Genomic DNA, 16,044 nt, shown 5'->3' with positions numbered 1-16,044 from the left:
CAGAGAAGACTGGGGCAAAATCAAAACACAAAACCTGTCAATGTTAATGCAATACAAACTGATGTCCATGCCAATTGTGCTGCTATAGAAGAAATGACAGCTCAGGTGTCCTCTCTAAGTAAAAGTTTCCACTCGTTCACTCTCTCTGCCACTGTCCCTGCCTCAAAACAGCCAAGTTCAAAACCTGAGGTTAAAGGAAAGAGTCAAAAGTGTGTCACCCAAGAGACTGAACACGTACTCACTGATTCAGATGTGAAAAGGAGGGGCAACGAGCAATAGGCTACCTCCAAAAAAGCAGTGTGCCAGGAAACATGAGGAGGTCACTGACAGGGACTGACAGTACAGTCACTATACTGTCAGTAGAGTCCCACAATACTGAAAAACTGAAAGCTGAACAAAGAACTACTGCTATGTTCCAAAACTCACACAAGGTAAACAATAGAAAACATGTGGCACAACTTCTTGTTATTATTATTTGGCCATACCAGCTTGTCAAAGCCTGATCTCGTCAGATCTCAGAAGCACAGCAAGGCTGGGCCTGGTTAGTACTTGGATGGGAGACCACTGGGAAAATCAGGTGCCACAGGGGGGCACCAGTTGTAAAAAACTGTTGTTGTGTCCTTAGGCAATGCACTTCACCCACATTGCCTAGTATGAAAGTGTTGTGTGCATGAGTGATGGTCAGAGGGACCAATGGCGCAGATTGGCAGCCTTGCTTCCGTCATTCTGCCCAAGTGCAGTTGTGGCTAAAATAATTGCTTACCCCCACCGGGTATGGAGTGAATGAATAATGCTCTGTAAAGTCCAGTAGTCAGAGTAGGAAAAAAAAAGGACTCACTGTCCACAGTAACCAAATCTGTATGATCAAATGTCACATAAATTTAACTTAGCAGTTTTAGTAGTGCTGTACTGCACAATTGAAATAAATATCACAATCTTGGTAAACACAATGTCCATATCACATCGTTATAAATATAGCAGGTTCTCTGTTTGAATTTTCAGTCTATTTCACTTATTATGACGACTACAAAAAGTTTAAAAAATCCTCAAGTACAATTCTGATCCTTTAATATTTCCTAATGAGCGCTACAACACATATATGCCGACTGTACTAAAGCTGGATTATGATGTTTCCATGTATTTGAACATTTTGGAAGGTCAGATTTTTCAGCTAAAGAGTTGAGTTTGGACACAACATGTTTAAACAACAACAACAAAATTCTATTATAAATTCCACTCATTGACATCAAGGACGCGTTGGGGTCCCCCCGGAAGAGTTGCAGGAAGTGCCCGGGGTGAAGGAAGTCTGGGAGTTCCTGCTTAGATAAGTGGAAGAAAATGGATGGGGAGGAGGACCCCCTCGAAAACGAGATGGTGAAACATCTCAAGGGCCTCATCCTACACACAAATAAAATTCAAATTCAAAATTGGATGGAAACTAAAGCCCCACCAAGTAACTTTTAAGATAAAAATATACACTAAAATAAAAGAGGAGGGATTTAGTAGAACCAAGTGTCTGGGAAAAGTGTTAGACAGAGACAGAGAGAGAAATACTAAATTCAAGTTTTGCTGCAGCAACATTTCCACTGTGTGTCTCAGTCACTTTTTGTCTCAGTCAAAAGTCTCAGTGCTGTTTAATGAAGGACTGGTCAGGGAGGGTCAACAGATCCTGTGGAAGAGCCAAAAGTGTCCCTCCTCTGTGTCCTGCAGCATCACAGCAGCCTCAATGGTCCTTTCCTCATAGTGTCTCACTGCTGCACTTCTTAGATGGTTAAAATCCCAAGATATGATAAAAACTGAGGTCACAAAACAAAGTTTGTGTGTGAGCCAGGTAGCTCCAAAAGCCTAATGAACTATGAACTATTTCCAAAACAAAAGTAAGAATAAACCAACTCAAACCCTGTTAGAACTGTAGATAGTCACAATAAACTGTCTAATCAGTAACACTGCATCCACAGTCTGTACGGGGAAAACTTGCTTTGTTGTGAGTCCAACGGTGTCTTCTGGAGCGTTAGAACATGATACAGAAAATTACTGATCTTTTTTGAAATGTATTGGAGTAGAAAGTATTACATACAGCTTTCAGAGGTGGAGTCAGACTTCTTTTACTGAGACGTCCACTCATGCTTTGACAGTGGAATCCTCCTGTTTGTGTTTTAGATTGTCCCACTGTGTGACCCTGAAACTTGTGTGCGGTCGATCAGAAGAATTTGGTTTGAACTTTATTATCTCCTGGAACTATAAAATCCTTATCTACTGGTTTGTTTTGACCAGTGTCAGGTCATAGTACGTTTGCTTTCAATATTATCTGGAGAATGATCTTTGGGTGTGTATGACAGGGGAGTCAGAACACTAAATCGCTAAACTTGATTTTGGTCATAAGGAAAAGGCTTGATGAACTCAAGGCTGCTGGTTTCAACACCACTATGGTGAAAAGTAAAGATTAATCAATAGAATGTCATTGTCAACACAAACATGTCCCCAAAAAGGAGTTATCTTGTTTGGGGTATAATGTGGTCTTATGGGTTATACTATAATACACCCTTTAAACTGGCCTCGGCTGTAATACCTGCTGTGTAATCCAGTCCAGTCCATCTAAGACTGTGGTTTGCTAGCCAGGCTGGCGCCACCTAGTGCCTCCACTCAATTTCATTTCTCTCCAGCGACTAGGTCAGAATACACTAAACAGTTTGTAAAAACCCCGGAAGTGCAATTTCAGCGACGAGTGATATATTCAGTGTTGTTGATTCTCGAGATCGAGGATTTAAAGCCGGAACAAAGAGAATGTTTGGTGAATTTTAACAACAACAAAATTCTATTATAAATTCCGCTCATTGACATCAGCGTTGCCGTAGCGTCGCCGTGGTACCGCGGCATCAGGTTCTGGGGAAAGTTAAGTAAAGGTTTTCATTTCACTCATAGAGACAGCGTACAGATAGCAGCATTTCACGAGCTCTCCTCAACGTTTGCACTTTTTTCAAATAACCAAGCGAACTCAAGCTTCAACTATCTGTTTTACAAAGATACACGTGGTAAGTGGTCAGTATTACCATGAATTCAACACATGACGAATGCAAACAAACACACTGCACTGGGCGGTCAGGGTTTCAGTATGTTTTGGTTGGTAATGTTGTTACACAATGTTACACAAGTTTTAATTAAATATACGTGGTGTTACTTCAAAATAACATGTCTCAAGAACATGTGAGTAGAGTTTTAAGAAAATACTCAAGTAAGAGTGAAAGGTTTTTGGGAGCTTTTACTGCCCTCGCAGACCACCTTACTCCAGACCAAACCGAGCTACTGGAGCATCGAGGGCAAATCCTCAAATGTCATGTGGAAGGGTCAAAGTGTCAAGTCTTCATCCTGTTACAGTTAATGGGACAACAATGTTCCAGTTGGCGGGACCAGTGACATACAGCGGTAATACAGCCCAAACAGCAGGGGGCAGTGTTACTTTAGGGCAGGGGTGTCAAACTCATTTGGTCCGGGGGCCGTATCCAACCGACTCTGATCCCAAAGGGGCCGGATCAGAAAACTCATGACATATAAACCCCAAAAATAACAATAAGTTCAAATATTTGTGCAGAGAAACACAAATCTGTTACAGAAATCTTTTTTAATTGATGAAATTATGATATTATAATATTATGAACAACCTGAAACTTTAAGAAAAATACAATTTCAACACAATGTTTTAACATGAACTTGTATAAAATTAACTTGTAGAAATAGGAATATGTCAATTTTTGTTGTAAAATCCTGCACTCGGCTCCACTTTTCTCATTTTTGTCATTTTGTTGATGAGGGTTTCACGGTCAACAGTCAAAACGATCGTCCTTTAAGAGCGTCTGGAAAGAGACAAGTCTTCATTTGTGCTGCTCTGGTGGGAGGGGCCACGTACAGAGACGCTGGAGACGCTGCTGTGATAAACACCACAGAAAATTACCAATATTTTAATAGAAAATATAATTAAAATATTTTAGTAGAAAATCAGCCGAGGGCCAGATTAAAGGTCTTGGAGGGCCGGATCTGGCCCCCGGGCCGCATGTTTGACACCTGTGCTTTAGGGTAAGTAAGAAGAGGCAAAAGGCTTTAATTTTGACTTTGTACCTCATCAAAAACATGCATGGAGTTGTGTTTTGTTTCATTCAGACATGTTGGAGTAATCCTGCATTATTAGTCTGTTTACATTTCCACCTTGTGATGTCATGAAGCAGTAATTTAGTTGGTAGTGGAGCACTTCCTGTATTACATCATGACATCAAAAGGTGGTTTGAGAGAAGAACTCAGTCTAAATCTGCAGGGTTTGTGTGTTAAACATGTGAATGAAACAAACACAACTCCAGGTCTGTTTGTGATGAGGAAACAACATTATAACAGAAAATAGTCAAAGATGGGCCATTTAACTTTAAATTTAACTGTCTGTTAGTGAATCTACTTACTTACAAACTTATTTATTGTTTACAGGATGGGAAATAACATCAACCAACCATATATCAAGAAACCCCCTAACGCCTTCATGATTTATAAGGCTGAGCAGAGGGAGATATTATGAGGGAGCTTCATATAACAAATTCGGCAGAAGTTAATAAAATCGCCGGGGAGAGATGGACATCGCTCTCGGACGAAGAACAAGCCCCATATTACCAACGGGCGCACGTGGCCAGGCGGGAGCACGAGGCCAAGTACGCAAAAGATAATTTTGGACAAAAGAAAAGGAGAGGGAAAGCAACAGCTCCTCCAGCCTACACCCAACCTGGAGCTCCAGTAGGTCCTGCTCAGCCTCGGTTCCACTGCCCTGCTACGATGGCACCACAGGGACACTATTTCCTAGCTTCACAAACACTTGGAAACGCCAACCAAGTCAACGGTCGCACAGCTCCTGTTCAGACCGTACAGTACAACCCACAGGCTAACCACTCTGCGAGCCTGTTCCAGCCACCAGCCTATACCCCAGCGATGCGGGTTCCACCAACCAATCAGCTGCCCACATATGTACCAACAATGGTGCCACCGAGCAACCAAGCAGCACTACTACAATCAACCTACCAGCACCCACCACAAATGACCCAGCAGCACGTCAATAAGTCATTTGATGTGCCTCATAGATACAATCCTCCAGCTATGACCACGGAGATGGGTCCCACTGCGCCAGAGGTGCAGGTCAAATGCAGAGGACAAAATTCCCTACAGGGACAATAAAGTACCTTCTAATAAAATAATAAAATACATGACTCAACTATGACTTTGATTGAGAATATATTTACACATGAAGGATATGGTGTTATAGGCTATCCATGGGTTTTAGAGTGATAAAAAAATACTGCAGTTTCCATAGAAATTAACAGTTCAAAAGCTAAATAAAAGACAGTGACAATTCTGAGGCGGTAGTTACGTTTTATTGTTGCATCCACTTCAAAGCAAACATGGCGTAGGGACAATACACAACAGATGAAAATAAGATCTCATTTAATCCCCCAAACGCACTAATTACGTACAACTTCTTTACAGATCATTTTAGTTTGATTTAAGATGGTTAGAAGAGCTGGCACAGTTATGTTTGGTGACCATTGCCTCTGTGTTCCAAATAGGAAGTGAGCATGGGGGGCTTAAAACTGTCACCCCTCTCTGTAACTGCTGCTGTGAACCTTGTCATTTTGGTCTGTTCATATTATCCCGCTCTACATGACCATTGTGCTTTTATTTTGCTATTTTGTCTGCAAATAAATTCCTACTCCTAATATGGAACTCTGCTCCAAATTTGCTGCTATAACTGCCGGCCTCTGTGAGCTTCATTTGACTGGAGCTGAACACTACAGGTGATTCAGACTACGGCTACGTTTACACTGAAACGAATCACCATATCACCATATCCGAAACGATTTGTGTCCAGACACATTGTTTTTTTGTCTGCAAGTTTTCCCTATTCACACAGCTTTGTGCATATTAGTTTACGTTTTACAGAAACTAAACTTAGAACCACATGGCTAATTTGCATACACTGAGCGCTCAAAAAACAGCTCGCTCCGTGTGCACTGATGCAGTTCAGCTTCTGTCAGACTAAAGGACACCACTCAGTGGATTATATGTGTTTTTTTCTGTGACAGAGGGGTGTTCTGCTGACTGTGAGTCTGTTCTGTGCTTCTGTCGAGTTGGAGATGGTTCATGTTAAACTTTTCAGAGATTATACGTCTGCATGTCATAACCATAGACCATATATATAAATGGATATATATTCTAGCCTCTTAGAATTTTGGCGGTGAATTACTTTGCGGCACATAGAGCATATCAGCATTTTCAGGCGTCCACACGGTGTCAGATCAGATCCATACACAGATAAATTTGTGGGAGCTGGTGGCACCAAATCGTTCCGTCTCTGGAGCCATTTTCAGTCACATTAGTGTGGACGAACACTGCATCACACTGCACACATGACTCGAATATGTACTAGTGGCGGCACGGTGGCTGAGTGGCTAGCACTCATGCCTCACAGCAAGAAGTTTCCAGGTTTAATCCCCGGGTAGCCTGGGCCTTTCTGTGTGGAGTTTGCATGTTTCTCCCCGTGTTTCTTCCGAGCGCTCCGGTTTCCCCCATCTACCAAAAAACAAGCTACAGGATAATCAAGGTCAGTTAAATACAATCAATCAATGAACCTGCCCAGGGATGACAGGTCGAAATTAGCAGTGGTGTTAGTGGCTAGACACTTCACCCACATTGCCTAGTATAAAAGTGGTGTGTATGTGAGTGATGGTGGTGGTCGGAGGATTGTTGGCACCAATTGGCATGGCAGTCGTGCCATGCAGTATCTTATCATCACCAGATATAGAATGAATAATGCTGAAAGTAATGCTCTGTAAAGCGTCTTTGTGACAAAAATGTCTGTGAAAAGCCCTATGTAAATAAACTTACTTACTAGTATGGATGGGGCCTTAGTCCACTTCTTTATACAGTATATGTTTTTTTACTAACCACAAAAGAAATGCAAAATTACACTTACTCAGCTGGAGCACCACTGCGAGACAGGACCATAGTCTTTTAGTGGAGGTCTGAGTTTCATTTTGTATGACTTGCATGTTCCCTCTTCTATTTCACCAGAGATTCATTAACTCTCCTGCTATTTGAAACCTCAAGGTCAAATGTAAAAGTTGATATAAATACACACACGCCATCCACATTCATTTAAAGCTGCTATAGCACGGCCTCTGATGTATGTGTGTATGAGCCAGTGCCCGGGGCCTCTGTGCTGCGCTGATGTATAGACAGTCAAAACCCCCTTCTGGAGCTCTCCCTCACCACAGACAGATGCTGCACCATAAACACTATTAATACAAGGGTGTGAGGCCATTTTTCCAATGTGCTCAAACATTTCCAACAAAAAACTGAACTGTTTGGTTGAGTAATCTGAATGTTGTTTAATACAAATTGCCCGTCCCCTCTGGAGTACACATGCTTACAGATGTTTTTACAACTTTACTAGATTGTGATCATGTTGGTACTCTGTGTGCCCCTACAGTGCAGTTTAGCATTTTTATTTTAGCTGCCGCTGTTTTGGACTACATCATACACTATATAAACTAGATTGGCACGTTCTAGATAGGAAGCGATTATGGGCGTGTTTCCGGCTCCATCAACTCCAGCTCCAGTTCACTTTAGATTGAGAAAAAGCTGCCACTCTTTCTGTAACGGCTGCTGTCAGGTGCCTCATTTTGGTGTGAAAATGCTTTTATTTACCCGCTCTATGTGATCCTATTGTTTTTATTTTGCTGGTTTGTCCGTAAATCAGTTCCTAATATGGAAATCGGATCCAAATTTGCCTCATAGCCGTTAGCCTCAGTGAGATTCATCAGACTCTCTTAGTCCACTTCTTTATAAAACCTGTGGACTACATATAAGGGTTGCAGACCTCCTCCTGGTGGGACATGCCCGGAACATCTCCCGAGGGAAGTGCCCAGGAGACATCCGGAACAGATGCCCGAGCCACCTCAACTGGCTTCTCTCGACGTGGAGGAGCAGCGGCTGTGCACCGAGCTCCTCCCGTGTGACTGAGCTCCTCACCCTATCTCTAAGGGAGCGCCCAGCCACCCTGCGGAGGAAACTCATTTCGAGCGCTTGTATCCACAATCTTGTCCTTTCGGATTCAGGAGGAGCAGTGTGGTTTTCGTCCTGGCCGTGGAACACTGGACCAGCTCTACACTCTCCATCGGGTGCTCGAGGGTTCATGGGAGTTTGCCCAACCAGTCCACATGTGCTTTGTGGATCTGGAGAAGGCATTCGACCGTGTCCCTCGTGGTGTCCTGTGGGGGGTGCTCTGGGAGTATGGGGTCCGGGGCCCTTTGCTAAGGGCTGTCCAGTCCCTGTATGACCGGAGCAGGAGCTGTGTTCACTTTGCCGGCAGTAAGTCAGACCTGTTCCCGGTGCATGTTGGACTCCGCCAGGGCTGCCCTTTGTCACCGGTTCTGTTCATTGTGTTTATGGACAGAATTTCTAGGCGCAGTCAGGGGCCGGAGGGGGTCCGGTTTGGGGACCACAGGATTTCATCTCTGCTGTTCGCAGATGATGTTGTCCTGTTGGCTTCATCAGGCCAGGACCTGCGATGTGCACTGGGGCGGTTTGCAGCCGAGTGTGAAGCGGCTGGGATGAGAATCATCTCCTCCAAGTCCGAGGCCATGGTTCTCGACCGGAAAAAGGTGGCTTGCCCTCTCCGGGTGGGTGGTCCTGCCTCAAGTGGAGGAGTTCAAGGATCTCGGGGTCTTGTTCACAAGTGAGGGGAGGACGGAACACGAGATTGACAGGTGAATTCGTGCAGCATCAGCAGTGATGCGGTCGCTGTATTGGACCGTTGTGGTGAAGAGGAGCTGAGTCGAAAGGCGAAGGTCTCGATTTACCGGTCAGTCTTTGTTCCTACTCTCACCTATGGTCATGTATAAAGACTATATTGTGCTGAATTTATGAAATCAGTGAAATGCTATAGAAAACGGGAATTATATTTCTGCATGTAACGAAATCACTTTGATCTCTGAAAAAAAAAGACACTTGGTTGATACTTACTTTCTAATGAAATACTCAGTGTCTGTTTGAATCCTCCTCGTAGGAATACAAAAATCCAAACTTAAATTATCCACCCACAGTGAACTGGAGTGAACGTGAATCCACCCATGTAGCATTAAACTTCTCTTTTCTTCAGAAACTTCTCTTTCCTTGGATTTACCCATCGTTATCGCTGGTATCTGTGCCGGGTGTGGCACATCAGCGACTGTGACGCATATTGAGTGACAAAAATATAAAAAAACGTTTTATTTTTATGTTACAAGATTAGCGTTGTCTACAAATGTAGAATTACATTTGCACTTAAACATTCATCATTTATTTTCCAAACTCACAGGGAGTCACAACAGAAGGATAAAAGAGCCACATGCGGCTCTGGAGAACAGGACAACTCAAACTTTCATTGATAAGCTAATGATGTGAGAACACTTTTACACATTGGTTAAAGTCTTATAAATGTAAATTTTTACACACACTCTCCAAAAAACTCTCCATAATAAAGATTGTAATTAAAGGGTTTGAGTCGATTTTTTCATGTGTTTGTGCAATCTCTCAGTCGTCCAGGTTTGATTTATAAGAAAATAAAATGAGTTTCGGTCAACCCGACGAAAGTTTTAGGGTGAAGTTGTTTCTTCACTTTTCCGAGAAGCTTCTTCAGTTTTACCTCTGTAATTAAGCTTCTGTAAATCCGTCTTGCCCTGATATATTGTAAGAGCAAGTGGCAAGAGTAAAAATGAAATTGGTATTCACAAATTTTACAGTGTTTTAATTTCTGCAAAATGGGAAGTGTGGTGAAGTACGATGGGAACTGCATAGTAATGTCTGTTTGCAAAAACTTGTGTAAAATGAACTAGTTGTGTCCACTTTTAAGACAAAAACCAGGTACAGAGTCTTCAACAGAAACTAATGAGATGAGACAGATGAGAGACAAATGACCCAATGGGCTACTCCAGTACACGCTTTCACTTAGTTTTCCGTACTGTTATAGTGTTAGATTGGAAATTCCTACTGCCCGGACTGGGATGTGCTGAGAGATGAGAGGTGAATACAAAAGCAGAACAAAGCAAATATCAGGTCGTGGGAGAAATGTATCATAAATATGGAGAAGACATGTTTGCAGTGGCCATTGTCAACTACAGAGCACAACGCCACTGCCTGAATCCTCTCCCTTATAACATATTCATTCAAATCCAGTCTTTGGAGATGTTTGTAACAGAGGTGGGACTGAACACGAACCACGAATGAAATGAAAACACCTATTGATGTATTCAGAATATGAAATGAATATTTACCAGAGAAAACCCAGAACGAAAGTCGACTGAAAGGGAAACGATAATTCCTTAGATGAGATGAGTCAGGTTTTTCAGAGAACAGGCCCCTTTGGTAATCTGCCATCGGAAAACAAATGCATTCAGATGAAACAATGGGTTTGCGTTCACGTGGTATCGCAACATTCTAGTTTAAATGGCCAATATTACACTATTTTCTGATCTGTGTTATAAAGTTATTTTCTCATCAAAAACATACCTGGAGTTGTGTTCTGTTTCATTCATGCATGTTTAACTCACAAACTCTGCATATTTAGGAGTTCTTCTCTCAAACAGAAAACACTCTGTTCCTTTTTGTAAGGTCATGCGGTAATAAAGGAATGGCTCCACTGTGTTTTTAAACTCCACGCACCTTCACCAGAATCATTTGGACGATTTGAACCCTGGAATTGCCAATCTCTACTGAATTAAAGGTAAAATGTAGTTGTTAAAACAGACTAATAATCCAGGATACCTCAAACATGTATGAACACATGTTGGAGTAATCTATAAATATCAGCCTAATTAGTATAAAATGTTAGCGGTGATAAAAACAGCTCACTCCTCAGCTTTTTTTGGACTAAATGACACGACTCAGTTGATTATGTGTGTTCTTTTTGTGACAGAAGAGGTGCTAATGATGGTAAGTCTGTTCTGTTTGTATATCATATAGGAGATAGTTCATGTTTTAGCTTTTCTGCGGTCATGTGCGTGCAGGTCATACAAGTGCAGATTGTACGTGTGCATGTTTATCGCAGCTCTTTATTTTACAGTCATTTCACTCATGTATGGTCACTTTATTTATGTTGGTGTTACGTCCCCTTTGCTAGGGGAGAAATGGAAGTAACAATAAAACCAAGATGTTTGAGGTTTAACTAAAAATTGTGCATTTATTATTTACAGTTTAGGAAAACAAAAAAAAAAAAAAAAAAACAGGTATTTGAGAAGAAAATAAAAAGGATTTAAACAAAATAGTCTACTAAACTTAGGAGCCCTAACTAAGTACAACGTAACAAAATCTAACTAAAGTTGTACTGTGAACAAAAGTTGTCTCAAAGAACTAACAGAGGCAACAGCTGGCCGTATAACAAAACACAAAATGAGACAACAAAAAATCAAACAAAAGGGCGAGCTGGCCGCAGGGATCCAGCCACCCCGAGCAGGAGGAAGACTGTCCTTTTTAAACCCCCGCTCCCACAGGTGGCCTCCGCGGATTGGTGGGGGCGGAGGGGTGACACGCTGCGACGCCAGCCTCCATCCGGCATCTGGTGCTCCCGCGCACCCGGGTCCAGGGCTCGCAGACCGAGCGCATCATACACACACAAAAGCAAATAGAGAAGAACGGGAGCACACCAAACGAATATCACAGGGCCGGGGTCACTTTATTTATGTCTCTACTGTTGCAGTGAAAAGACTGGAAAGTGTTTGTCTTTTAGACGCATGCGCACTCAACTTTAAGTAGCAGTAACCAGGATACTGCGCATATATGCAACAGTATCCCTGTTATTATCGGAATATACCAGCTACAGTAGCCCGGTTTCTAATAACCAGGATACTGCCATATCTGGGATACTGAAACCCGGGTACTGCGTATATATATATACACCATGAAGAAACCAGGATATTCAAAAAACCCGATCATAACCTGGATACTGATGTGCATGTATACGCACTCACTGGAGCACTTTCTGCATTACCTCGTGTCATCACAAGTTGGAGAGTTTTCCGTTTGAGAAAAGAACACAGCCTAAATATTTAAGGTTTGTGTGTTAAATATTAGGGATGTAACAATAACCGAAATATCGTGATATCGTCAGAAGTCTCACATTAATACCGTGCGCTGTCACAATATATCAAATTGCAAGTTCCTTTGCTTAAAGGTTGTATGGAGGATTTTTTTTTTGTTTCAAACTGTCAGTCAAAGATTAAAATACCATTACAGAGACGCAGCAGCTCTGTAATTATGATGACCAAAAAAAAAAAAAGAACGAAAATCTATCAACTGTGGAAGTGTTGAGGACAGATAAACATCAGCCAATAGAAAACGAGGCTCCCTCATTTTCTATTGGCTGTTAGGTTGTCAATCAAACTCCCTAGTGTAACTGACTCGTTGGAGTGCGGGGATTACGTGGTTTATGCAGAGGTTCTTAGAGGCTTTTTCGAACTGTCGCTTCCTCGCATTTTACACAAAGTTTGTCGCGACGGCGGACGAGAATCCACGATCGGTTCGCTGCAAAAGAAAGTCAGTTTTTGAGGTCGCTGAAAGAAGAAGAGAAGTGGAAAAGGAGCAAAGCCAAACTGAGGTGATTCTTGGAGATCTCGTCCAGTGATGGCGCGACCGAAGCAGGCGAAGGGTCTAAAAACTGACGCGTCGGTCGCTGAATTACTTCTAGACAGGAAACTTCAACAGTCATTCTGAATGCGCACAAGGACTGTCGCTGTATTTCTCTTCCCTTAAAAAAATCCTCTATACAACCTTTAAATGCATGGCTGTACAGTAGCAACAGCTTATAAACATCGGTAACCACATATCCCATGATTCATTTCAGCGCAAAGAACATGAAGAAATATGTTTTTTATTTGAATTCTTGGGATTATGATGGAAATAATTCACACCAAAATCTTGTCAGGGTATTTTAAAAGCAAAAAAGTGTCCCATCTACAATTACAGTAGCCTCTTCAAAATATCTCAATAAATATTGTACCGTGAGATACATATCATGATAATATTGTACCGAGAGATTTGGATATCGTTACATCCCTAATCAGTATGTGTGAATGAAACAAAACTCAACTATGTTATAACATAGATCAGAAAATGGCGTAATATAGGCCCTTTAAATCTAGCTTGGAACATGCGTTATACATTCTGCCTCTTTACTGTTTTGCATTATCCATAAACATAGTCCCATAACGTCAATAACTTGGTCTTATTATCGATTGCTTATCATGTAATCTGTTATAATTTATTCATAGGTTGTTTTTGCTTCCCTTAACCCTGCGTTGGTCAGAAGTGTTCTGTGGTCGGACCATTGTTCAAGCCTGCAGCCATGCCTCCAGCGCTGTATTTTAACTCTCCTTGGCTGCTGGCAATAGGGTAATAAGGTCCTGTATTACACAAAATGGATTCTTGTGAGTCGTGTTATACTGCTGTTACCTCATCAAAAACATACCTGGTGTTTTGTTTCATTCACACAAAGAAAAGCCTTTGTTATTAGTCTGTCTACATCTCTAAAGCTTCAAATTGTACCTAGTGAAGTCATGTAGTGGTACTTTTCCAGTTAAGAGCTCCTTTTACCTTTCGTTCAGTACACATTGGTAGTTCCAGGGCTGAAATTATCCAAATTCTACTGAAGGTGTATAGAGTTTAAAAACACATTGGAGCATTTCCTGTATTACCACATGACATCACAAGGTGCAAGTGTTTTCTGTTTGAGAGAGGAACCCAAACTAAATATGCAAAGGCGTAGGTTTGATCTCAGCTTTGGTGGGGACATTATCAGAGCCAACTCCCCCTTCTCCAGTGTGGAAGAAAAGTAATTACTCTCTGGTTTTAGTTTTCATTTTGGTTAACAAATACATGTGATGTGTTTTACACTTAAAGACTTTACCCATGACACCATCAAAGGCCCTGGGGTCTTCACCTGTTGCCCCCTGCTGCTGTCCTACCTTATCTCAGCTGTACTTGAAATGCTAATCTTTTGAAACAATGACCACTGTTTTACCAAAAGGGGGTTTATGAGGGTGCTTTGTTATTGCTGTGAAATTCCGCCAAATGTTAATCTGCATATTTTACCCACCTCTTTGTGTATAAAGTGCTTGCTATACCTTTGCTCATGGTCAGCTTACTCCACAGACACCATGCGTGTCAGAAGCTCACCATCTGCCTGCTTACAACATGCAACTTCCGACCAATAAAGACACCACTACAGCAAATCAGATATGAACATGGAATTTTTCTTCTTCATCACCAGCACATCTTTATAAGAAAGGGTAAAATGGGATGAGAAGTTACATATATGTTTTATGAATTCTTTCCAAAAACACAGAGTCTGGGCAAGTAAGTGAGAGGTGGTTTTATTTTTCAGTTCCCAAAATGTGCAGTTTGTCCATTGCCCTTCTAAGATGATTCTTTAGTGGATAACAGCGATGTAGAAGTTTGTAGCAGATTTCTCTTTGCTTGTTGGTGATGGGATATTTGTGAGGTAATGTCCAGACATTTTTCCATGGAATATTGTCAGTAGAGTCGGGCTGCTAACAGCGCATGAGTAGGGCTTCGTTTGGGAGGTGCACTTGCGGTGATAGTCGCTCTTTATCCTCGGCGACTCTTTTTAAGGCAAGTTTAAATGAAGATGAAGCTGAGTAAGTTCCTTTTGAAAAGTATTTCAAAGTTTGGTACACAGCGTCTTCACTCACGCCTGCTCAAGCCGCCATCTTCAGGTGCTGGCCCTGTCCTGCCGCTTCCCCAGTTTAGGCTCCTGGCTCCAGTAATGTCATCGCTCTGTTGCAGCCAATGAAATAGCGGCAGGAGTAACCCTGTCGTCATATCACTGAATGCATCTCAGAACGTCTAATAAACAAAATGTGAACTAAAACCTGTTACATTAATACTACTGAGTTTAGAAAAATATCTGAATAAATTTATATATTTTTTTCCAATAAAATGGCAAATATTGGTGGGGACTATTTTGTCTTCCCCAAATATTGGTTGTGACATGTCCCCACCATCTTTGTGCAAATCTACACCCTCGTAAATGTACAGGATTTGTGTGTTAAACATGTGAATGAAACAAAACAACTCGAGGCATGCTTTTGACGAGGAAACAATATAACATAGATCAGAAAACAGAGTAATATGGGCCCTTTGGTGCATGTGTGTGGGGCCCTCGCAGCTTATAAATGGCACAGTTTTGTTTGTACTAAAACTGATTTTGTGTCCTGTGAAAGAAGAATCTCCCCCCATGACTGTTGTTGACCTGATAAATGCACTGTGTCCACCTCAGTACAGGAGAGGAGGAGTAGTTTAGGATTTACACTGTCCCGTCAGCTCTAACTTACAGGGCCTTGCATCTCCGGGGCAACACATATTTTTACGTTTCGCACCACATCGGTCATAAGTTTAAGTGCCCCAGTTAAATAGAGAATTGACTTTGCAGAGTCTTGTTGTGGCAGTGTCAGGCCCCAGGTGCTCCCAGCAGTGTTTTAGAGCTGACTCATGATACACACCTGAAATACTTTACACTCGAGTATTCTTAAAACTGCACTGTATAACTTTTTGGTTGGGGGCCCGTCACCTGCTTGTTTCTATGGATATGTCATAGCTCTGCTTCAAATGTTCCACAGTATGACATTAAACAGCTCTACCTTACATTTATTAAAGAACAGGTGGGTTTATGTCTCAAAAATACCTAGAATGTCATACTGTGAAACATTCCAGACAAAGCAATAACATCCCCATAGAGTCAAGGCCAATGATCCAAAAACTGCACAGGGTTTCTACCTGTGATGCAACAATCCTGGAGAAATTTAGACTGCATATTTTCTGAAGCTCACTGGGAATTAGTTTTTACAGTTTAGAAGATACATGTAAACAAGCCTGCCACTGAAAACAGTCTTACCCACTCCACAAAGCACGCAAAGCAAAACAATTCTTATGCCAGACTGTCGATGTGAATGTCTGTGTTGATAG

General features: G+C 41.8%; 1 pseudogene; it reads left to right on the top strand.

The window, feature by feature from the left end:
• The first annotated feature begins 471 nt into the window (after positions 1 to 471).
• Positions 472 to 589, top strand: LOC129410476 (5S ribosomal RNA; annotated as a pseudogene).
• The last annotated feature ends 15,455 nt before the right edge of the window (positions 590 to 16,044 follow it).

Source organism: Boleophthalmus pectinirostris, unplaced genomic scaffold (assembly GCF_026225935.1).
Source record: "Boleophthalmus pectinirostris isolate CB_2022bp ecotype Guang Dong unplaced genomic scaffold, ASM2622593v1 HiC_scaffold_22, whole genome shotgun sequence".
In the NCBI taxonomy this organism is placed as follows: Eukaryota; Metazoa; Chordata; class Actinopteri; order Gobiiformes; family Gobiidae; genus Boleophthalmus; species Boleophthalmus pectinirostris.
This window is presented reverse-complemented; position numbering and strand designations above follow the sequence as displayed.